This window comes from Ambystoma mexicanum, chromosome 2p, assembly GCF_040938575.1.
Source record: "Ambystoma mexicanum isolate Mex_15411 chromosome 2p, UKY_AmexF1_1, whole genome shotgun sequence".
NCBI lineage: Eukaryota > Metazoa > Chordata > Amphibia > Caudata > Ambystomatidae > Ambystoma > Ambystoma mexicanum.
This window is the reverse complement of record NC_090923.1, coordinates 922,838,304-922,863,977: the sequence shown is the minus strand read 5'-3', so window position 1 is coordinate 922,863,977 and position 25,674 is coordinate 922,838,304.

Sequence of the window (25,674 nt, the reverse complement as noted above, 5' to 3'; positions counted from 1 at the left end):
TGAGACAAGCAACAAATTGAAAATGTTGTCAGTTCACAGACATTAATTGTTAATAAATATTTAAGATAACAGGACTCAAAAGAAGAGACGATAACTAGCGTATTTACTTTGTTTTTAGATTGAAAGGCTCACCAATCCTATCAAGATGCAACACTTACAGACTTGTTGCATCCCGTCCTGATGAAGGTTTGGCTAGAACTCTGGGGCTCAGTAGTGTCAGCCCATATTTCAACTACAACCGAAACACGTGTAGACAAGAAAGTAATCCCCTGTAATTACACAGAGTGGCACATCTAGAAGACACAAGAGTGCTGGACTTGATATTACGAATTAATGTTTTGTTTGGGAACAACTATCACCCATTGTTTTGAATTGATGTGATCATGAAGATGATATGTATGAGTGAAGTGTGAATGTTGGGAAAACTGATACAAGGTTGAGCCTAATCTTTTTAATTTTTTTGCATGTTAAGAATGTATAAATAAATACCTACTGTCTATGTTCTGTGAAATAAATACTACATCATAGAAAAAAACATTTTTTAGGTTGATAAAACTACAATAGAGTCCTGTTATCTTTGACCTATTGGTCCATATACTGTTCCATAGTCTCACCAGCCAGTAACTGTGGTAGAACCAACATTACATGTTCTCCCCTGTTGCTCCCAGCCAATGAAGTTGCTCGAGCCCTCCAGAATACTGCCCCACACTCGGCTATGTCCTGTTATGCAAGGATATTGAGCCTCTAAGAGTTGGACCAGACATTGGGAGCAAAGGTGCCAGGAATAGCCCTTCAAAACAAACAGTGCGCAGGAACTAGAACATTACGTCTGCACGTAATAATACCTTTTACTTACACTCTGCAAGCTAGTCTTGGAGGAAAGATGGGGGCACCAAGCAAGCTCTGCAACAACACAATTTACTGCCAAACATCCACATCTAGGCCAATGGAAGAGTTGTATTTAGCTCAGCTTGTACTTGTGTATTTATAAACCAGTTATGAACTTATCATTTTATGTTAACAGGACTCTGCAGCTGTATAGCCCTTGTGCGTAGCTGCAAGGTTCTTCCCAGCCATGTTTGCTTTATACTTTGCTAGTAAGCAACAGGGACAACACATTAGCAGAGAATCAGGGACAACGGCAGGGCCTTTCAGCCTTTTCAAATGAAAGGGGCCTCGAGCCTCAGGGGGCCGCCAGCAACAGCCTCCATATTGCCACTCAGCTGTGTAATAACACAGCAATATATTCCTTTCTGTGTTGCTCACTTTCGGAGTCTTACAGTGTGCGCTTGCAGTGCTCGCCATACAAGCTGCTGCTGGAGCCCGTCCTGGCGTCACTTTGAGGAAAACAGAAATATTATCACCTACTTTCAACACTGTTTCCTCCACGTCAGCCACTTTCTTATGTAGAAGGATCATTCACAACTATTCAGCGGTCATTCAGTGTTTTCAGCTACTTGCTGGCTCTTGATAATTGGCGGCTATTAACCTTATCTTTATCTACATTATAATGTATGCCCTCCACCCCACAGGAGCCTCAGACTGCTTTCTGCTCTAAGCAAGGGGAGCCCCAACCATCATGTTGAAATGGTCCCCCACACATCTTCACCCGGGACTGCAGAGAATATTCCATTATGTTTAGAGAAGACATTATATCAGACCTATGTTCACCACTACATCGAAACTATTTTGCCCTGACATACCGCACGTCATAACGTTGAATACTATGCACATGTACTAGAGGTGCAGCATTCATACACTTACAAGACCAGTACAAACAATTTTTATAGTGGTGGTGCAAGATATCATGGCCTGAATTAACCTACAGTAATTTCGCATCCCTGACTCCCTGAGGTTAATTCACACTAACACAAGTGGTCACCCTGTTTTATATTTACTCAGGTCCCAACCAATGTAGAGGCACCATCTATCCCTTACCTGGACACCCCCATACCTTTTAATTGTGGGGGTGCAAGGTATCATGGCCTGAACACGCCAATGGTAATTTGTATCCCTTGCCTCCCTTGGTTTAATTTACACTGACACAAGTGGTCATCCTGTTTTATGTTTAATCTGGTCCCACCAATGCAAAGGCACTATGTAGCCCCTCCCGGGACACTCCCATACCTTTTGATTGTGGGGGTGCATGATATCATGGCCTGAATGCACCTATGGTAATTCACATCCCCTGCCTTCCTGTGGGTAATTAACACTGACACCAGTGGTCATCCTGTTTTGTATTTACTCTGGTCCCAACCAATGTAGAGGCACCAGCTAGCCCCTCTCTGCACAACCCCAATACCTTTTGATTGCGGTGGTGTAATATATCGTGGCCTGGTCATACTTATGGCAATTTGCATCCCTTGTTTTTCTGGGGTTAACTCACACTGATGCAAGAGGTCATCCTGTTTTATGTTTAATCTGGTCCCAACCAATATGGAGGCTCCATCTAGCCCCTTGCGGGACACCCCCATACCTTTTGATTGTGGGGGGTGCAAGATATCATGGCCTGATTGCACCTATGGTAATTTGCAACCCCTGCCTCCCTGGGTTTAACTCACACTAACACAAGTGGTCATCCTTTTTTATATTTACTCGGTTCCCAACCGAAGTATAGACATCATCTATCACCTCCCTGGACACCCCCATACCTTTTGATCGTGGGGGTGCAAGATATCATGGCCTGACACACCTAAGTTAATTTGCATCCCCTGTCTCCCTGGGGTTAACTCACAATGGGCCTCATTACGACCCAGGCGTTAAGGGTTAACGCCGTCGTTAACCCTTAACGCCTATTCTGATTTTAACGGCTGCTTTTAGCAGCCGTTAAAATCCATGGCGCTAACCTGCCATGATGCTAATTACGCCACCGTAATTTACGGTGGCGTAATTAGCGCCTTCCCCACTCCCATTATGCCCTATGGGGCAAAAATGGGAAAGGGGAAGGGAAAATGGGAAATGGGGATTTACCGCCCCACTCACCTTGGAATGGGGCGGTAAATCCGCCATCCACCATGGTGTAAACATAGTTTACACCATGGTGGTAAAGTTGGCGCAATTAGCGCCTGGGTTGTAATGACCCCCAATGACACACATGGTCATCCTGTTTTATGTTTAATCTGGTCCCAACCAATATGGAGGCTCATCTAGCCCCTCACAGGACACCCCATACCTTTTGATTATAGGGGGGTGCAAGATATCATGGCTTGATTGCACCTGTGGTAATTTGCGTCCCCTAATTCTCTTGCGGTAATTCACACTAACACAAGTGGTCATCCTGTTTTATATTTACTCAGGTCCCAACCAATGTATCAGCACTATCTATCCCCTCCCTGGACACCCCCATACCTTTTCATTGTGGGGGTGCATGACATCATGTCCTGAACGCACCTATGGTAATTCACATACCCTGTTTTTCTGGGGTGAACTCACACTGGAACAATGGGTCATCCTGTTTTATGTTTACACTGGTTCCAAATGATGTAGGGGCACCATCTAGCCCCTCCCTGGATATCACCATACCTTTTGATTGTGGGGGTGCAAGATATCATGGCCTAACACACCTACGGTAATTTGCATCCCCTGTCTCCCTGGGATTAACTCACAATGACACACATGGTCATCCTGTTTTATGTTTAATCACGTCCCAACAAATGTAGAGGCACCATTTAGCCCCTCCCGTGACACCCCATACCTTTTGATTGTGAGGGGTGCAAGATATCATGGCCTGATTGCACCCATGGTAATTTGCGTCCCCAAAGTCTCTTGCGGTAATTTAAACTGACACAAGTGGTAATCCTGTTTTGTTTACTCTGGTCCTAACAAATCTATAGGCACCAACTAGCCCCACCCGAAACACCCCAATACCTTTTGATTGTGGGGGGTGCAAGATATCATGTCCTGAACGCACCTATGGTAATTTGCATCCCCTACCTCCCTGGGGTTAACTCACACTAACACAAGTGGTCATCCTGTTTTATGTTTAATCTGGTCTCAACCGAAGTAGAGGTACCATCTAGCTGCTCCCTGCACACCCCATACCTTTTGATTGTGGGGGTGCAAGATATCATGGCCTGGACAAACCTACGGTAATTCGCATCCCCAGTCTCCCTGGGGATAACTCACAATGACACACATGGTCATCCTGTTTTATGTTTAATCTGGTCTCAACCAATATGGAGGCTCATCTAGCCCCTCCCGGGACACCCCCATACCTTTTGATTGTGGGGGGTGCAAGATATCATGGCCTGATTGCACCTATGGTCAATTGCATCCCCTGCCTCCCTGGGTTTAACTCACACTAACACAAGTGGTCATCCTGTTTTATATTTACTTGGGTCCAACCAAAGTATAGGCATCATCTTTCTCCTCCCTGGACACCCCCATACCTTTTCATTGTGGGTTTGCATGATATCATGGCCGGGAAACGCACCTATGGTAATTCACATACCCTGTTTTTCTGGGTTTAGCGCACACTGACACAAGCGGTCCTCCTGTTTTATGTTTTATCTGGTCCCAACCAATATACAGGCACCATTTAGCCCCTCCGGGAACACCCCCATACCTTTTGATTGTGATGGTACAAGATATCATGGCCTGGACACACCTATGGTAATTTGCATCCCCTGTCTCCCTGGGGTTAACTCACAATGGCACAAGTGGTCATCCTGCTTTATGTTCATTCTGGTCCATTTCAAAGCTGGATCACTGTCTGACCCCACATGTTCATAGCTATCTCTGAGGCAGAAAACCCAGGTAGAGGCAAGGGAGGAAGGGGCGTATAATTGAATAAGGGATTGAAGGAAAATAAAAAGTAATTTTTGTAGTTATCTCTCTGGGAATACCTTCATTATGTAACCTGATGATTCAGGGGATAGGACATATCTTTCAAGTGTTTCCTCTTGGGGCTTCTTAGTGGTAAGCAGTGGTCAGTATCGTTGGTCAGCTGAGAGAAAGATGATACAGCATTCATCCCTGCAGATGGCAGAGGCACAGTACCAAGTGTTCTCTCACTAGTACCCCTGCGTGACTGGATACCTTGGGGGCATATTACAGCCACATTTTAAAATGTTCTTTTATATGAAGAAGACTAAATTAAAACCACTGGAGAGGCCTTTGGGCGAGCAGCGCTATACAAAGAATCCTTAGATATATGTGTGTCTTTTTCCCTTTGAATATTCTAGTAGGATATAATGTACTATTTCAACTCCAGTTCTAGAAAATGTGGGTTAGGATTTGAATTTTAGGACCCTGTAGGTAGAACACATGGGGCCTCATTAGGACCCTGGCGGAGTGGGTTTACGCCAGCGTTATTCGCGGCGGACCCGTCCGCCCTACTACGAGTTCCCGTAGCGCCATGGAGCGTTTTCCGCCTGGTTTTTCCGGGCGGAGAAATCCATGGCGCTACGGGACCTTGTTGTTAATTACGCCACCGTATTTTACGGTGGCGTAATTAACGCCTTCCCCACTCCCATTATACCCTATGGGGCAAAAATGGGAATGGGGAAGGGTAAAATGGGGAATGGGGATTTACCGCCCCGCCAAGGTCGGAATGGGGCGGAAAATCCGCCATCCCCCATGGCGCTATCGGCAGCTTTCCGCCGTGCTCCATGGTGCATTTTGCACCGCGATTTCCGCCAGGGTCGTAATGAGGGCCATGAAGTCCAGTGTGGTGGGTGGATTTTTCAGAGAATACTTAGGTCAACTGTGATTGCAAAGCGTTACCTGCTGTCATCACGTACCCTAGGAGGCTGACTGACGGCTGCAGTGACCTGTCAGAGTACATTATTTTGCAGGTTTGTTCTAGCAGGACCTGTTTCGGTGCAGAAGTGAGCAGAAGGCTCAGGTATAAGTTGTTCTGGAAAGAGTTCCCATACCTATATTATTGCACAAGACGTTGTTTTATTTCTAAATTTCAGGGGAGGCAACTCATTTAGGTATTGTAGAGGGAAGCCCCTTTCATACAACTGTTGGTGCAGATATGCAATGTTTGTGTGGATCATTGATTCATGAGCAAAGTCCTTGAAGAGGTGGAGTGTTTCTGCATCAGGACTAACATAGCCCCTGGTGAGCGTTAGACACAAATGGTCAGTGAATGGACAGACTTAACATAACAACAGAAATTACCATTGAGGGGTTGGTGTAGAAACAAATTGGTCTCTTGAACAGCCCTTTCGGATAGTTTAACCAAACCCTGCTGTGCTAACAACAGACTATTTACTGTGTCAATAGGGTGAACTGCCCCTCGAGTAAGGACGCCAGTCCTGGCATTGCTTTGTATGCCTTTTGACTTCTGTTTAGTCATGCCTCCGCATAGACACACACTACAGTCTACAGGACAAAGAAATGCCAAAGCCCTGACCCATGATATGATATATGATATGTCATTTATAGCGCGTCTATACACAAGTGTTTCAAGACGTGACGAGGCCTGGGAGGGGAAACAGAGGGAAGACAAAGACAGCGATCCTATTGGGCCAGGTCACATTGGAGCACCTTCAGGGTCTCATTCTGGAACACCTCAGTTGCTGAGGAAATTCTGAAATTTAGTCTGTGGTATCGTCGCATCCATATGTGGGAGGAGAAGGTTGTTATGCAGCGTGACTCCTTGGCTAGTTTGTTCTGGTGATACTGAGAACACAGGTCCAAATTACTGAATACCTTGGCACCAGTGGGGTCGACTATGAGTTTGTTTATAGTTGGCGTGATGTGCCTCTTCCGGCCAATCTTCTAGCTTTTTTAGTTCGGCTTCCACTGCCATCCTAGTGTGGAATGGCACTCTCCTGTATCGTACTGCTTTTGGCTCCACTGTGGGGTCAATGTGCAAGGTCACTGTCCAGTTTTTGAGGCACCCAATGTCCAGCAGGTGTGCGATGTCAGCATTGTGATGCTGAAGGAGAAATGTATCAGTTTAAGTCGTTCAGCCGTCTTGCAGCTGAGCAGGGTCTCGATCCCTACGTACACCACATATATGCAGTGCGGCAGGTTTCTCTGTTGTGATGTTTTTCTTGAACAACCCTTTTACTGGTAGGGGCTACTTGCTTCCATAGGCAAACAGTCATACGGATTTCTGTTGGGGTCCTCCAGGAAGTTTCTCAACCTTAGAGGTTGGCATGACATTGACTGTGGCTCCCGTGTCTATGACCATGCATGTGGGCATTTCGTCTGCTATGTCTTTGCAGGTCGGTTGTGCCCAATGCTTTGCCTTCTTCCCTTTAGTATCACTGCTGATATCATGTGGATTTTCTTGCTTCTTCTGCAGGTAGGCCTTGTTGGCCTTTCTGGGCACTCTTCATCCGACTGTTCCTCCTCATTGCTATTACAGCTGCTCATCTTGTTTGCTCTGGCCCTGGCTTTACCTTTGCTTTTCTTGTGTTGGCTTCTCCGTTCTTCTCTTCCTGTGTTCTTCTTTGGGGCAGAACTCAGACAGACTGTGCCGGGCATGTTTCCCACTTGTTCCAGGGGCCATCACACACAACTCACACATCTCCTTTTGTTTCGGTGTTGGGTTACCTCAGCCCCTTCCCCGGCCAAGGCTTCTCGTGTCGACAGCAGCTATCGTGGCATCTGGGTTGACTGGCAGCCCCGGTGTCTTGGCCACCACTCGTAAAGCAGACTCTCTCGGCACCACCAGCAGATGGCGCTGTGTCGTAGGGGACTGCGTGTGGAACGACTTGCTCATCGCCAATGTGAGGTGTAGACTCATGTGACTGCGGCAGCGCACAGCAGAATGACACAGCTATACACACACTGGATGCCGTTATGGCCTCTGACCTCATTTTGGTAGTCTCAGACACTTTTATTGCCCTACCTACAGCCACGTCATGGTCTTGTCACCCTGGGGGTCCAGACTTCACAATGTTGACTGGGAGGAGGTTCATGGGTCTTGGGGCATGGGCAGAGACTGCCCGTCTTGATGGAGGCTATCTTGAGGTACAGCTGCTTGTCATATGAGTATTGGTGGATGTGGATGTTGTGTGAAGCGAGGAGGGTTTCGAGCAGTTCCGTCTAAAGAGCATTTCCACTTTTACAGTTTTAAAATGTTGATGAGATTTTCTTTTTTTTTAATTTTTATTTAACATGTTATGGTTTATTACAAACCTTTCATGAATCATTCCCTTTAACAGAAAATCCATCCCTAATCCTTAAAAACAAGTAAAAAATAAACAGAGAGGTGGTAGAAAAAGAAGGTAACATCCATCCCTCATCCCCCGTTCAACAACAAGAATAAAGCCTAAAATAAAAAATAAAAATATGCTAAAGAAAAAGGGCATCACCACATTCCATAAGAACACCATTCCCAACAGAATTCTTAATTTGTCTCCCAAAACCTTTCGTTGTTGTCACCTACATCCCCCCATGCCAGGACCCGCTACTGTCCCATTAAAATGCTAGAACATCTATAAAAAATGTTGTTATTGATAATATCACTGGTATCTTTTCCCCCAAAATAGACAATTCCCACCATTCCTCACTAGTAAGTGACCTGTGCTGGGACACTGTTTCACTAATACATTTGCTTCTGGTCACGATTAGGGCCACACAGTCCAACAGGAGATTTTTTTACTGATTCTACAGAGTCCAGTACCGTACATAATCTGCACAAGGGGGTTAAGGTCTCCCTCTCCCTTCTAGTCAAAATGACCTCTTTTGTAGGCAGAATGTTTAACCTCGATCTTAAGAAAACATTCCTATGTCTATTGCTAGGAAATTTTATAAGATACTTTCAGCCTCATCACAGGTTTGGTGGTATCTGGGCGCATATACAGCTGAGTGGAATTTGCGTTAACGGCGTGAGTTGTGGCGCAAACAATGCCCCATCACGAGTTTGTGGGCACGCACACATGCGCCAGGCGTTAAAGCGAATAGTGTCCGGCGGTAAAAGTGGCTGCAAACCCGAAAACCCAGCGCACCTTGCGTTACTGTCGATGTCCAGTGCTATTAGCACACGCACGCTAATAGTGCTGTGGGAAATGCATCACCACCGGAACGTGAAACAAAGTAGCTGCCATTTTGGAAATCCACCCAAACTTGCAGCCCCTAGAAGCCATCCACACCAAAAAACACCGGAAAATGTCTCAGGAGCATGTCAGGGGCAAGTCTGCCCTGGACAGGGTGCGGAAACCCAGGTTTTCCGACTCAGAACTGGCAATACTGGTGGAGGAGGTCATCTCCCACCCGGATGAGCTCTATGGCCCACAACAAAAAAAGACAGGCTCACAGCGGCGCACCGAGATCTGGACTTCCATCAGCCAGAAGGTCACAGCGGGGGGCCGTTTCCCAGGGATGGAGAGGACTGCTGTAAGCGCTTCTTTGACCTGCGGGTCCGTGTCCGGGGCCTCCTGGCCCAGCACAGGAGTGAGTCCATGGCCACCACCACTGGATCTGACACCATGGAAAGAGCAGTGCACCACCCTCATTGACAGGACATCCATTGAGGAAGTGGGAGGAGTGGAGGCAGGCACCGGCACCCATGAGGTTGCAGGTGAGTCACCCCCCCTTGCAAATAGCATTGTAACTAGTCCACCAATCCATTCCCAGTGGGAATGTCTGACATACGGGCACTGTGAGTGGGTGCAGTGCATGTGACCGACCACAGCCACCCACAACAGCACCCTCCATAAGTGCACCAAAGCAACCCCAGGTATCCAGAGTAGGGCATCCAAGCACCATGGCACACACATCCATGGCGTGGGCACAGCAACGTCAGGTGAGTGTGTATATTACCAGCAACCCCTCACTGACAGCAGCATGTCAGCTGTGCATTTGCATCAGATACATGAAAATGCCATCCCTACAAGTCAGAACTGTGTTCCCCACCCACGTAGTATGCCCCAGCAATACCAACATTGTGAATACTAAACAGGTTAGGGCCAAGCATGATTGAAACTGTATGCCCCCCCCCCCTGCAAACCATGAAATGCATGAAAATAATTGTAGGTGACCTGTCCTAATGCCATTCCGTATGTACCCTACAGGCACGCAGGCATTATCAGAGGGCAACATGGATGATGATGAGGAGGCAGGCCCATCCTGATGTCTTCCCAGATGCGCCTCCACCAGCACCACCACCCTGCGAAGGGCCATGCAGGATACGCCAAGGCGGAGGACACACCCCACTGCACCAGGGGTTCACCACCTCAACGCCCACAAGCCAGCAGGGGATCACCACCTCAACACCCCCAAGCCAGCAGGGGCTCACCACCTCACTGCCCCCAAGCCAGCAGCGGCTCAGAGGATGCTGAAGGTGCCACCAGTGCAACCACCCCAGAGGACGGCAGCTCATCCTGTGAAGAGCAGCATGCCGTACCTGTGTTGTCACCGATCCACAGTCCGGAGCAGCAAATGGCTACACCCCAAAGGACCCCGCAGCATGTGCAGAGTCCAAGACACAGTCTCCAAGTCTGTGCATGTGTGCATGCTGCCATTGCGCACATAAATCAGTGGTGGATGAGGACACGCCCTCATATGGGTCACCTGCTGGCAGCCCCTCCATCCACGGCAGCCCCACAAGACAGGCCACCGCGACAAGCAACAGCAACCCCACTACCCTGCATAGACCTGCCAGGCACAGCAGCCCGGCACATAACACAGGAACAGCTCCGGACTCTGCAGTCATGGCACACTTGGATGTGATTGAAGCATGCCAGATGCGGATCGAGGGCATGGCCATCCAACATAACCGCAACATCAAGGCCATCAGCAGTGCGATTCGGGGGGGCAGCAAAAACCATGGCGCGAGACAATGCCTGCACCCGCAAAGTGGTGGAGGGATGTACTGCGGCACTCACAGGGTTTGGGCAGAGAGTCCGAGAACTATGCAAGGTGCAATCTGTGCATGCAGAACAGATGCGTGAGGCCAAAAATCTCCTCCACCAGCAGCTGCAGTTGGCTGCATCGCTGTCATCAACCTCAACAACCCCCACCGAGGGCTCCCTACAGGGGTCACGCAGGCGTCGTTCACTGCGCCATTCCCAACGGTGCTCACCTGAAGGTGGAGGACATGGAAAGCAACAACGTCCTTGTTAGATGGACAATGCACTGTTGGACTGAGGGCTGGGCACATTGACCCATATGCACTGTGTTGGGGAGGGGGGAATGTGTGCTGGGAAGTTGGGGGGAGAGAAGGGAAATGTGTGCCGGGGAGTTGGTGGGGGGCAGGGGGAGAATGTGTGCCGGGGAGTTGCTGGGGGGAGGGGGAATGTGTACCGAGGAGTTGCTGGGGGGGAGGGGGTGGAATGTGTGCCAGAGAGTTGCTGGGGGGAGGGGGGAATGTGTGCCGGGGAGTTGCTGGGGGGAGGGGAGGAATGTGTGCTGGGAGGAGGGGGAAATGTGTGCCGGGGAGTGGCTGGGGGGAGGGGGAATGTGTGCCGGGGAGATGCTGGGGGAGGGGGGAAATGTGTGCCAGGGAGTTGCTGGGGCGAGGTGGGCAATGTGTGCCTGGGAGTTGCTGGGGGAGGGGGTTTGTTCCACTCTAATTGAAGCCCATTGACAGAAAGCTTGGACATTCATATTGGTGCTCAAGTGCTGTTTATTTCACAAGTGTTCTTTGTAACATGTACCTATCCACCAACTCAAAAGAAATTGTCAACCAACACCTGTCTGGTCAACCTCCCCACCCTCCCACCCCATCCCTGTGTGCATTGCCCCAGCAACGGGCACATGGTCATTGTCACTTCTTCCCCTGGCTGTTGCGCGTCAGCATCAGGGAGTAGTGGCACATGCCTCCGGCAGCAGATGTTGTGTAGCATGGCACAGGTGAGTACTATCTTTACGGCAAAATACACAGGGGAGGTAGGGGGATTAAACTGAGGACCAAAGCACCCCCTAATTTTAGGAACACCTAAAGAAACAAAACAGAAAAATTGGTCCTCAGTATAGTCTCACGGCATCACGTGTCCAGCCTCACCATCAGGAGGGCAAGAAAAGAACTGCCCGATTGGGCATATATCTAAGCATACATGCTAAACTTCACACAGCAGATAGAACCAATTATACAATGTTAATTTTATTAAACCATCAAAGGCAGATGTAAAGCTTAAAAATGCCAACATAGCATAATACAATATTTAATAAAGAGCTGGCATGATCCATAAAAAAAAAATTTGTTATACATTAAAACAAGAAAATAAGAAGAAATGGGTAAACAGAAAAACAACAAAAACACACCAGTGGCAATATATGTATACCGGGAGACAGAAGTGCGAATATAACCTAAACAACCACAAAATTGGGGATTACAATCAACACAAGAATAGTGAAACAATTAATTACTAATGAGCTTAACCACTAACGTGGGGTTAAAGAAAACATTAATACAACTAAAAAAACTAATAACTTCCACACTACTTCACTCCCATTCAACCCAACATGTTTCATTCCTCACTCTTATCATACACACACAGTCAAGGGAAATTCATCAGGGGTATATACTAAAAAACACGATGTGTCTCTATTTGTCGTTTTTCTCGGCCGGGCCACAGTTCCCGCCTCACAGCCTAGATGTTTAAGTAGAATTTTTTAATAATCCACACCTATTTAGCATGCTCTCGCATTGAAAAATAAATAAACAGGTACTGGCTTCAATACGGGCACCTGGGCCCATACACTTAGCAATTAATTCAGAGATGAACTATTGACGTCTCTGATGCGGCAGCGGTTGATTTCTTGAAGTTAGAATAAATTCCAGCTGCTCACCAGCGAGAGAACGGACACGTGATACCTATGGACAGACAAGGGAAGATAGACCAAAAGTTATAGTCTCTCTTGCATATAACTGTTTATATTACAGAGTCAAAAGAGCTGGCAATAGCTCAAACCTAGTCAACATTAAGTGTCTGGTCAAGCGAAACTCGGGCTCCTTATGTTAAAATTAGTCTCAACTTAATATCAAGAACTGTGGGGCAAGGCCCTCTCTACAGGGCTTAATTACTCATATACCAGCATATCGTTAAAGGATGTTTGGAGACGTCTTAACTAAACTTATAGCTTACCTTACAGTGGCTTGCTCAATACTTAGACACAGGACGGTATACAATGGATGTCTGGATAATATCCCGTGTCCGCTATCTGCTTACTGCGCAAAATCCACTGTGATGGCACTAAACGGTATCTGATAAACTATGTATTGAAAGTGGAAAAGAAGGAGAAGGGAGATTTAGAAACGCGGTGGACTCTAATTCCAAAATAATGCTGCCCTGAAAGTAAATACCTTCAAGCAGTCACTCTGTCTTACCTTAAGTTAAAAGCGTCGTGCATACCTCAAATGTATTTCTGCGCGTAGGGAAAAGGATGGGGAGAGGATTTTTCCGTGTTGCCCCTCCCAGTCCAGTCTATCTACACGGGTGGAGAACAAATGAATATGTCCAATTAGGTCAAGTTAACCTTGCTTCAAATATAGGCAACTATCAGATCATTCCCGGATTAAGAGGCACTATCCATAGCGAGCTCACAAATAAGTCTACGGGCAAACAAAACAGACTCTGATAAGATGTTAAGGGTATAACCGTCTGAGAGGTCTTATGCACAAACGTCTGCCGTCTTACAAACGGATTAATAATTAGTGCACACCCGTCGTTTATAAATATGAGGAAACAAACAATATGTTGCCCTCCCTCCCTCGTATTAACTCACTTCCAATTCAGTACAAACAGCATATGGCCGATGTGCACATCGGACTCACAACAAGCGATGCTTACCGTTATGAAGTCGTTTTAAACACGGCCCGTAAGCTGGCGGGTCTTCAGATGGAATGCAGCCCAATTCGGTGTTGCGTTGTGTTCGTCGGTAAGGGGCCAGCAAGAAAACACTGCTTAGCCCTTTCGTTTAAATAGGCGTGTGCAACATTAACCTATGTGCTTGACTCAATTGGGGGCAGCTGTAATTGCTGGCACGCCCAAGGGCGTCTAGAGCTCAGAGGCTGAAGGGACTTGTAGTCCCCGTTTCGCGCTGGATGTGTTCAATTCAGCAGTTTAACACGCTGTTGTTAAAGCGGTTCTAAACATCTGAGAACAAAGACCTCGTATTGTTGCGAGGATACAATTTGTTTTTGCTTGATTTTAATGGATATTTAGCCATGGTGTCGACCTAACTCGACATCACTATATTGATGCCGGTTTTCACATAAATGTTTTTACACGGTTCCCTGCCTTGATTTAAAGGAGCCCGCCTAATAAAGGTACCTAAACCCCCAGGGGAGTCCGCGAGTATGCAAACGTATAACGGGAACTGAACACCGAGGTGAAGTCAATAGAAATACATGGTGCTGCGCGGTTGTTAAAAATCAGAGATTAAGACTTCAAACAGTGCATAATCTGAAAAAGACGAAAAAGAGGAAAGAAATATACCAGAAGTGCGGAACGACTCATGTGGGAGGTCCCATAAGCATGGAAAGTAAACATGATTGGCCCACTGTTGATAACAGAGGTCATTGGCCGCATCCTGCGGCTAGCTATTACGAGCATATAGCTACAAATTTATACAGTAGATCATTGTGTTGGAATCTTATGTTCAATGTCAACCTAGTTTAGCCAGTCAAGTCTCTCATTGAGACCTGTTACTGAACTACTGGTAAGGAAAATCATGCGTTGTTCCTTAAGCAATAATCTAACTTTATCGCGGTTAGAGTCACCAGAAGGGTTGATTTTCCAAAGGACACTCCACCGTAGATCTTCTATTTTGTGTATAAACTCCACCCAATGGTCTACCAAGGGGGCATTCTGGATCCTATTCCTAATACAGCTCTTATGTTCGCCTATTCTTATTTTGATTTTCTGCTCCGTTTTACCAATGTAAAATCGATTACACGGGCACCAGATTGCATAGATAAGCATCGTGGAGTTACAATTACTAAAATGTGTTTGTCGCCACGGAGTTTTCAAACCCAAATTCACTTCTGTGCTTCTGGAGGTAGAGCTACAGCAGGTACAGTGGCCACAAGCTGAGTGGCCAATTAGTTTCGGGAAGCCCCATTTCTCGGGGAGTGTGCTCTGTTTTAAATTTTTCAAACTCACGTCATTACGTGTGATTAATTCCTTTAAGTTATGGCTCCTTTTAAACGCAACTATAGGTCTTGCGAGTGGTTTTTCCCCAAACTTAAGAACGTTCCAATTTTTCAGCATGATCTTTTTAATCTGATTAGAACAATGGCTAAAGGTATTAACAAATACCAATTTCTCTTCATCCTTGGTTTTGGCATTCGTTTTATATTCCAATAGTGCTTGCCTATTGTTGTTAAAGGCTCGCTTTTTGGCAAGGTAAGTCAGTTTGGTTGGATAGCCTCTTGCAGATAGTCTTTTACTGAGGTCCTCTGCTTCTTCTTTAAAGTTCGATATAGAGGAACTATTTCTTTTCAAACGTAAAAACTGGCCCAACGGCAAATTATCTTTGACGTGCTTCGGATGAAAACTCTCATAGTGCAGAAGGGAGTTCTTATCAGTTTTCTTATGGAACGGTTTGACACTAAGCACTTGTGTGTTAACGTTCGACGTTATTGTAATGTCTAAGAAGTTCAGTTCAACATTGTTGTGACTCATCGTAAACTTCAAGAACTGATCTTGTACATTGAGCCATTTAAAAAACTCATCTAATTCTTCTACAGTCCCATGCCATATGACGAAAATATCGTCTATATACCTTTTCCATGTTCTAATCTTGTGTCTAAAGGTATTAACTGGAGATAGAATTTTATAGGTTTAAAACTGCTCCATATAGAGATTAGCCACGCTTGGAGCTAGGGTGGCCCCCATTGCTGTCCCCTGAATTTGCCTGAAATACTCACCGTTGAAATGGAAATAGCTCTCAGTGAGAGCCATTTCGGCGCACCATAGCACAAATGACATGGGTACTGCAGAGTCCGGGTATTCAGACAATAAACGTTCTTCCAACATTTCTAATGTGGCTTGTCGGGGTATACTAGTATAGAGAGCCACTACATCTAGACCCACTAGTAATTCACAGCTTGGATCAAAAGCTAGATTTTCAACCTCGTTAATCATTTGTATCGTGTCCTGTACGTAAGATTGCATTTTACGTACAAGGGGTTGGAGAAAAAAGTCAGTGAACCTAGATAGAGGTTCTAGGACTGAATTCACCCCGGAGACAATCGGTCTTCCTGGTGGGGGTGATATATTTTTATGGATCTTAGGCAGCGTATAAAATTGCGGAATCTGTGGTTTCACGGCGCACAAGAAGTCGGACTCTTTCGTTGTAATCCAACCGCGTTCTTTAGCCTTCATAACTTTTACACTGATTCGTTGTTGTAATTCTAGCGTGGGATCACCTGGTAAGGGTGTATAACACTGTAAGTCGAGAAGTTGTCTATAGCATTCTGTTAGATAAGATTCACGATTCTGGAGTACTATTGCACCTCCCTTATCTGCTTTACGGATAATAATCGCTTTATTCTCGAAAAGAGCCCTCGTGGCTACCTTTTCACGATTACTGATGTTATGAAAAATAGACCTCTTATTCGCCTGTGACTCCAGATTCTTTAAATCACGCATTACTCTTCTTTCAAAGACCACTGCCTCAGCTGTCCTCTCACTAATAGGTACACTGAAATGAGATTTATTATGAAGTCCTGTGGTTCCATTATCACTTTCAAATTGTTTGTCTTGGAAGTACTGTTTTAAATGGACTTTCCGGGAGTAGTGGCACATGCCTCCGGCAGCAGATGTTGTGCAGCATGGCACAGGTGAGTACTATCTTTACAACTTTATCTGGCGCATACATCTGTGCCCCACCGGTACAGTCTAGGCACCGGAAATGTGCCTTCAACAAACCAAATGTCCTTTCCACACATATGCGGGTAGACAGTGGGAATTGTTATATGCCAGCTCTGCTGGAGTTTGTGCATTCCGCACAGGGGTCATCAGCCATGTGAGCAGCGGGTATCGGAATCACCTGCAGGGGATGAAATGTGTACATTAAGCCTAGGTTGCTTCACTGGGTGTGCAAGGGATACACATCAATACACTATGCACTGCGGTCCTCTATGTGTGCAACGGGTACACGCAATGTCATTGGCAGATTGGTATACATCCATCATCTTTAGGGACATGCATGATCTGACCCCTACATGCAGCCTGTGTCATTGAGTAAGGTGTTCTGTGGCAGGTTACATTTGCATGCACTTGGTGTTATGCAGCAGTGGATGTTGAACTATGTTTATGGATATGTTTGTTTGTTTATTTATTTGTATGGCACACCCGTATCTGGGTGCCTTTTTCCAAGAGGTTACAAGAAAGCTTTCAACTTAGTTACAGTGGATCCAATATAAAGTGAATTATACAGGATGTGCAGGTAAACCATGTGTACAGTGAATTATACACGATGATTAAAACAGGATAGGCAGATATACAGTCTATACAATGGCTTATACAAAATAATTATACATGATGGGCAGATAAACAGCATATACAATATATCAGTAAAAGAAATTGTTAAAGGGACGTTATGGTTAGGTTGTGCTACTAAAAACCTGTGAAATTCACTCAAAAAAAACTTTATAAACAGAACGTTATGGTTCTAAGTAAAACCGAAAAACCCCTGAAATTCACCAGTTATGGTAGGCTAAGCAACCATAACTCGCCTCACCACCGTACACTGCTAACACTAACACCCAGGACTAACACCCTGTACCTGCGCGCATGCGCACAACCATTCCTGTGCATTTGGTGTCCTGCGGGCACCCATTTCCTTCGCGGATGTGTTCACAACATCATCATGTGACCACACCCACGCTGAGCGTGTGTCCTAATTTGCGCACTTTGTCTGCTTCCGCAACATTTCAAAAGAACTTATGCAAACATGCCAAATTATTTTACAATACAAAATCACCATTTCACATGTCCCATCCAATGGCCCTAGCTTTCAACATATTGTTTGGAACTTTTTCAACGCTTTTGAGTGATAGATATGGTCACGAGGTGCACCCTTCCACCCCTATAAAAGGCAACACCCCCGAGCTCATCTTCATTGTACTTCTGGCGAGTGTAGATTGAGTTTGGCTGCCTTTAGTGCTGTAGCAGAGATTATCTCACCAACCCTAATAGCATCCATGGCTGTAGTTGCTACATCAGCCTCAGCACCACCCCCAAACCCTCCACTGCCACCACCTCCCCAAGGGCCTGCAGAGGGGAATACGTGTGAGGATGTAGAGAGCGAGGAAGAAGAGGATGAAGAGAATGAGGTGGAGGAACTCCCTACTACCAGCACTCGCCGGGAGTCGTGGGTGTGGCAGTTGTTTAGCGTTTTTGGTAACGTACCAAAATCACATGCGAACCTGATCACCTGTAAACAGTGAACTTGGTGCTGAGTTGTGGGAGACCTGGTGCGTACAGCTTTGGTACGACAACCATGAAGCGACACCTAACTTTGTTCCAGGGTGCGGACATTCGCAAGGTGGTACCATGTAAAGAACGTAGTAGGTTGAGTTCCTCCGCAGCATCCTCCGTTTCCGATCCTCTCACCACAAGAGACACTCCTGTGGGAGAGCGCATCCCTCCAGCTGCCTCACAGGCCATTTGTGATGCTGTTGACCCTTACCTTTCGAGGGTCACAATATTGTTTATGTACAGCGAGGCAGTACTCTGCAGGGGGGAGAGTCTTCGAAGTGCTTTCGAGACTACGATCACAGAGCACAAGAAGAACTGCTACCTACCTAAATAAGGCCCACTCTACATCTTTCTCTCTCCACCTGCCCTTTCTTATCTCTGTGGTTGGTGTCCCTTCCTTACCCTCTTTTCCCCTCCTCTCCTAGTGTGTCGTGTGTAAAAAAAAAATCCAAAAAATATAAAAGCACAAAAAAAGGCTCTTTTCAGAGCCACCTTTCACAGTTTAAAAATAGAAGTGTCAAATAAACAGTGCAGGGCCGTGCGCATTTTTTAAAAGGCTGCAGACAGTCCTAGGACAGATCAAAATTTGGGATGCAGTCCTAGCAAAACCAATGCACTTTTCTGTGGGAGTAAGTGGTGGCTCTCAAAAGAGCCTTTTGGTGGAGTTTTGTGTGTTTGAAAAACTTGGATTCGTCAAAAGGTAATGCAAAATAGGTAACCATGAATCCAAAAAAGCTTGCAATGCATTTTGTACATTTCGAAGAAAAATCTGATTGCCAGCATATGTAAGATGGACTCCATCTATGCGAAAAATGAATGTGCTACACAACAAAATATTTTCAATGTGGAAAGAGGACATGCCAACATCTCTTAGAAAGGCACAAACAGACTTATTGATATTATGCCTCGCTTTCTCCATTTGTGGACCAAATAAAGCAGAACGCAGCCATATTTGTCTTGGTGCAATAAGAGAAAAAATTACTTGGCAATTTGGAAACATGTCCATGACCTTCTCAAGTCCTTTCTTCATTGCAAATTGCAAAGAAATTCCAGAGACATGCCCTAAACTGTTTCCTCCACAATGAATGATAATTATATCAGGATGACGCTCCGTCTGTAAAGTAGCACAGAGAGGTACCAAGTCCAGCCACTTCATTCCACACACTCCATGCAGGTGCACTTCCACATGAGGGAATCCAAGATCTGCAGATATACCGCAACGTTCTGCATGCACCTTCAACCAATGTATACATGAGTCTCCCAAAATCCAGATCATCTGTTTTTGAGCACACACAGTCATAGCTGTCTGTTCTCCCCTCAGGAAAAATACTTTCTCACTAAATCTCTCCATTCAGAATACACCCACTGAACTTTACTGACCAATCCCTAGCTTCGCTCATTCTCATTTGCATGCCCCTCCACCCCAGAATCCCTGTATGTAATACGCGCTGCCTGCAGACTACCGCCATGTCCACGGACATGTAGAAAATCTGAGCGTGGCGACTGTACATATAAATAGTATTCCCCTTTAAGGTGGGCTCTGAAAAGAGACTTTTGTTTGGTCTTTTTGCAGATGCCTGACAGACACCTGTTATTTTGTATTTTTTGGGGGTTTTTTTCTTCTTAGTTTACTCCTACAATCATCACATAACCTTCTCCAAAGCAAGCCTTACATTCCAAAAGAACATGGCATTTCCCAAAAAAGATAAAGAAACACCATCTGCTTCAAAATAAGCTGCATTACTGGAAACAATGTTCTCGTGGCTGCAGGAAACATACCAGCTCTTAACATGAAAGCACGCATGCTGCGATTGATGGCACACCTACCACTACTTTGATCAGGACAAAACACAGAACTGTTGTCCCATTTTGCTCTAGGGAGTAAGCCGGAAACAATTACTTTCGTAGTTGGAAAGATGTTAATGACTGCTTAAACCAACTGTTCCAAATCTCTCAACAAAGTAGGTCAACTCACGTAGCCCAAATGGCAAGCACCATAGTGCAAAGCTACCACATGGGGACTGGTCATCCTACGCATATCTCTGCAAACTTGGAGAATTGCCGCTACATTGCAATCAGTCACAGCGTTCCACACCACCTCCACTCCTCTGACATCGAAATTGTTTACCACATGCCTACATTCTGAATAGTGCTGTAAACCATGGACAAAAATATCTCCGAGCACCAACACCCTGACTGTCTCCACCTCTGCCCTCTTCACTACACACACTTTCTTTCTACACAAATCAACAATGTCAACATCCGATTGGCTGATGCCTACAGTCCCCTTTGCATGCTGGATTTGCTGTAAAACCCTGTATGTGGCACGCCCTACCCGCGGACAAGCGCGGTGTCCGTGCGGCACGTAACTCTTAGCCAGTCCTACCCTTTCCACATCACTCGCAAATACATTCCCTCATTGGACACAGCTAAGCAGTTACGCAACCATCCACCAATCACATCCAAGACCTCTACATCTAACTCTGTCATCAGAGTTCCGCACTTCAAATGTATTGTTGATCACTCTGAATACAAGTCTCATATCATTGCAAAGCACCTACTATAAAAACTACTGTGCAAGTGTCACGGATTTCTACTTACAGCTCCATGCATACCCACATGCATGATTACAAAGTATAAGTATGCATATTTTATTCAGAGTACATGTGCAACTCTTGTGATTCCATTTAAACAAATTAATGCCACTAAATCTGCATGGCCAATACATACATACCAATGCTCCCGCTTTAAGCGCAAGACTTCCGATTTTTCATTGAAAAATCCCACTACTTCTTACTATCCCCCGCATAACCTATACATACGTACCAAACCTCCCGATTTACGCGCGAAACTCGATTTTCCATTAAAAAAAATCACAATTTTTTACTGTCTCCTGCCTAAATTAATGCTTCTTCCAATGCGATCGTATGAGAAAAATAAACGTTCCTGATTGCTGTGGTGACATCTCCCTCTCAGGTGCTCCCGATTTTTCACATTCCTACTTATAATATGAAAGTATTCAAATGTTTCCCATCTACTATAATGACCTATCACTTCCAAACCTCTCTGCTATGTACAACACAGCTGAAAAGAAAACAAGGGAATTTCATGAACTGAAAATTGGACTCATTTGCAAAGCAGGTTCAACTAACATACTGCAACTAACATATAAAAGCTGGACATAGTGAAATGAAATGCACGCATACACTGTGTTGAGATAACAAACGAGAATACTCCCACGAAAGCTGAAAAATGAACGTGTACATTAACATCACTGCTTTAAACAGACAAAATTACTAACTTCTTCCTTTTACAATTGCAGTGAAGACCACTCTCCTGAAAATCAACAGAATCTACACTGCAAACAACATATCCGAAGAAACCTGGTCATTCCACAAAACAAAATAAGTACAGTACTCCCTTTATATTCTTACTGTTCCTCAAAGAGACTGTGTGGGTTATTTATGTAATTTGCGCACCAAAAAAAAACATCGATTTCTGAACCATTCTGCCCACAAATCCCCATTTATTAAACAAAGATTAACAGGCAGAATGTGTTACTCACCGGTATGGGGAGTGCGTTAAAAACAGACCGGTCCTCTTGTGCTGGGGATTTGCTTGAAGAGCTCGGGTTGGAGCCTCCACCTGAGCCTCCTCTCTGTGAGGGAATGAACTCTTTAAACTGATATGACCACCTGCTGAACTATACAGACAAGGGGACCGATCAATCAAAAGAGCGGGGAGAACACACCGCCACGGACCCAGCTGTAAAGAAAAGACAAGAGATGAATATTCTATCGGATTCAACCCTGGCTTTCCCCAAGACTATTACCCTTAATAGAGTACCTGAGTGATATCCCCTTAAGCCGCAGAAAAGGACCTGGAGCAACCTATAAAGCAGAAGAGACTTTAGATACTAGCTAAATGTGAAAACTGCCCAATGATGGTAATCAAGGAAATATACTTTACCACTGGTGGAGCTAAGAATAGTGCAATGAATCCTGGGCAACAACGAAAGTATAAAACAAAAAAAAGGAAGGTTAGTAGGGTAGCTATCCCCGGACGGAACGAGGGTCGCGCTGGTTTCGGGATGGTGCACCACAGCAAAGCGTTCCAAAATGCACTTTAGAAATGAAGCAATGTTATCCAAAGATGAGGTAACAGTTCGATGAAGACAGGATTCCAAAATGAAGAATTGTTCTTACCAGTGTTATTCCCCAGGAGAACGCAAGCACTGTGAGGAATGGGTTCAAGAGTCCGTGGTCAAGTGAGAGATGGTATTCATACAGGAAGTAGCAGTAGCAAAGTCTTAAACCAGAGGTCCAGGAGCAGGCAAAAGGTCTGGTACATGGGCGGTCAGCAAACAAAACAAAATCACAATCCAGGAGTCCAGGAGCAGGCAAGGGGTCTGGTACACGGACGGTCAGCAAACAAAACCAAGACAGGATCAGGAATTAGAAGTCCGTGTGCAGGCAAGGTTGGTACACAGGCGGACAGCAAACAATACCAAGTAGAATCAAGATTTAGGAGTCCGTGTGCAGGCAAGGTCGGTACACGGAGAAAACAGGAGACTTCCGGAATTAAGGTACAGAAAGTAGCACTTCAGAAAATGCCGGTTGTAACTATAAACAGAAGCGGTGTTCTGAAAACCGCTGTGGTTTAAATACAACAAGGAGTCGGAACATAATCGAAAACGAGGCTCCCGTATTAATGTCGGGAACTACAACCCATGGCAGGTTTTCTGGGAAATGTAGTTTGTTGCAGCTATTCTCCATGGCAGCTGCCACCGTGAGAAAAAAGGTGCATGACAGCGCCGTAGCACCTTATGAAGAGCAACCACTTTCTTGTCCCTCTTTCTGGCCTTACATAGAGCTCCCCAACTGTCCTTGTTAATGCGGGAGACTGAAGGGGCATGGGGCAGACACTGGGGAGTGTGATGAGGTGAACATCGGGGTGTAACAGAATGGCACACAAATCCCTGTGTTTTTGGAACACAAATAACATACACAAGCCTTAGAATGTAAGTACTACAAAACAAATAGCTATTTTAATTTTAAACCATTATGTTTACTATTAATGCTTCTCCTCACCACTAGCTCACTTTCTACTGTCATCTGAAGCACAGTGCAGTAATATACAAACAGAAAAATAGCCTTCCCAACTCATTGTAACTGCCCAATGCACATTCACACACCGCCGCAAACATCTTCCCCATCAAACTCATACACTCATGCACACAGCACACATACATTGTAAAACAGACCAAACCATACCTTCTTTTTTTTCAACAGACCCCAAAGAATGCCTACCAAAAAGCAAGTCCGTAGAAAGGAACGCAGAAATAGACCAAATTAAAATGAAAATGTCCAAAGTAAGCATTCATCTCTACCAGAGTTTGTACAAAACATTGAAACAAAACAGCTAATACAGTCATTTAGCGAAATAAAGGAAGCTTCAACTACAGAATCTTTGCCTCCTCAATCAAAATGTGGCACGAAACAGAAAATGCTTTACAAGAATTCGGCTACCACTACTGCTAACAATGCTCCTATAAATCCTGATATACTAGCTAGAAACTATAGTAAAAAAAGTATTTTAGCAAAAATGTTCCGCCACAGAGTCCTTCAGAATCTAATAAGAAGAGGAGCGAAATCATCCTCAACCCTTAAAACCTACCGTGGAAAATTAATCCTACAAGCTCTCATAGACAGTGCAATCCTTCTCAAAAGGAAGTTATTTATTTTAGTGTTAAATAGGCTGAAACCACTAACGAAACTAAGTACTAAACTACAAAAGAAACTTCTCAATAAAAGGAATGTCAACAAAAATAACTTCTTAAATATTTGTGGAGGTGAATGGAGTCCCACAATGACCACAGAACCATATTTTAATGAAGAAGCATACAAACAAAATCAAACAAACACAATTGCCATCCATAGCAGTGGACGAGGATATGAAAAGATCAAAAATACCATCATGGAACAAGAAACACTGCTTACAAAAGTATCCCCAGAAAACTCAGAATTACCTCTCCATTCGACTGAACCAGACTGTCCAGTATACAAATGGCCGTGCAAGTCAATGTGTAACATTCCTAACAAATCTTTCAAATCTTTATGCCAGTTCCTCAATCAGCATGTGAAAGCTAAAGACAAAATGAAAATGAAAGTGCTGCAAAATATGGATACCTGTCCAGTGCGCAAATACACAGGACTACAAGGACATTCATTAGCCTGCATTTCAGGACCTATTTGCAAAAGCACCTTCCATGATATCAAAATGATATCAATACATCATTCAAATGTAAGAAATCTAGTGTATAAACTGTACTATGCTAAAAGTCCAGCTTTAGAACTAGCCAATTTAAATAACACTCTTCTGCATGGTACATCCAAATACCTACAAGAAGAAATCGACCGTATCCAGAGAAAGTATTTTGGAAGTGAAAGCCACTTACAAAATGCAATAGTTTTAGAACAGACTAGCAACAATTCTGCACATGGCAACCTTCTATTACACACATACAAAAAAGAAATACTAAAATTTAAAAGTACATCTGCTGAAGTACCAAACCATGTGTGTGTGTGTGTTGCCGCAGACCTTTTTACAAAAGTAACACAAAAACTATAGATGTAACATACAAAATAGAAGACAATGAAGATTCCAAATGGCTTGAATTAGCTCTCTGCCTTTTAGCAGAAAACAAATACGAAATAAGTGAACCCCTAATATGTTGCAGTTACTGCACTACAAAACCTGACAACAACCAAACTCCTTCATGTGCTATCACAAATAATTTGGAATTATTCCCAATACCAAAACCCCTGCAACAACTCAATTTGTATGAGAGCATCATAATTCAAACAGTACACCCATTTCAAGCAATAATACGACTTCAACCAAAAACAGCAAAATTACCTACCTCTGAATTGGTGAAAGGCATTCGTGGCAAAATAGTTTATTTGCCATTAGATCTGACAGAAAATGTGCACACTCTAGGAGTGCAACATCCGATAGAGCATTCTTTAATTGTTTTAGTAAATGGTATACCAACAAAAGACAAAAAGAATTGGCAACAACTCGTGGACTTACATAAAGTTAGACAAGCCTTGCAATATCTGAAAGACAATAATGAATACTACAAAGAAATAAATATTGAAGAAAGCTTAAGGGAAACAACTGAAATAATTCAAGAGTCATCAGAAACTGGTCAATTTGAACTTCTGGATCCTGCTGCAGTATCCACTCTTTTGGACCATTATACAATTCATCCATTGCACTCTAATGAGAGCATAGATGATGCACTAGAAACTTACCAAATGTGACAAACCAAAGGGTC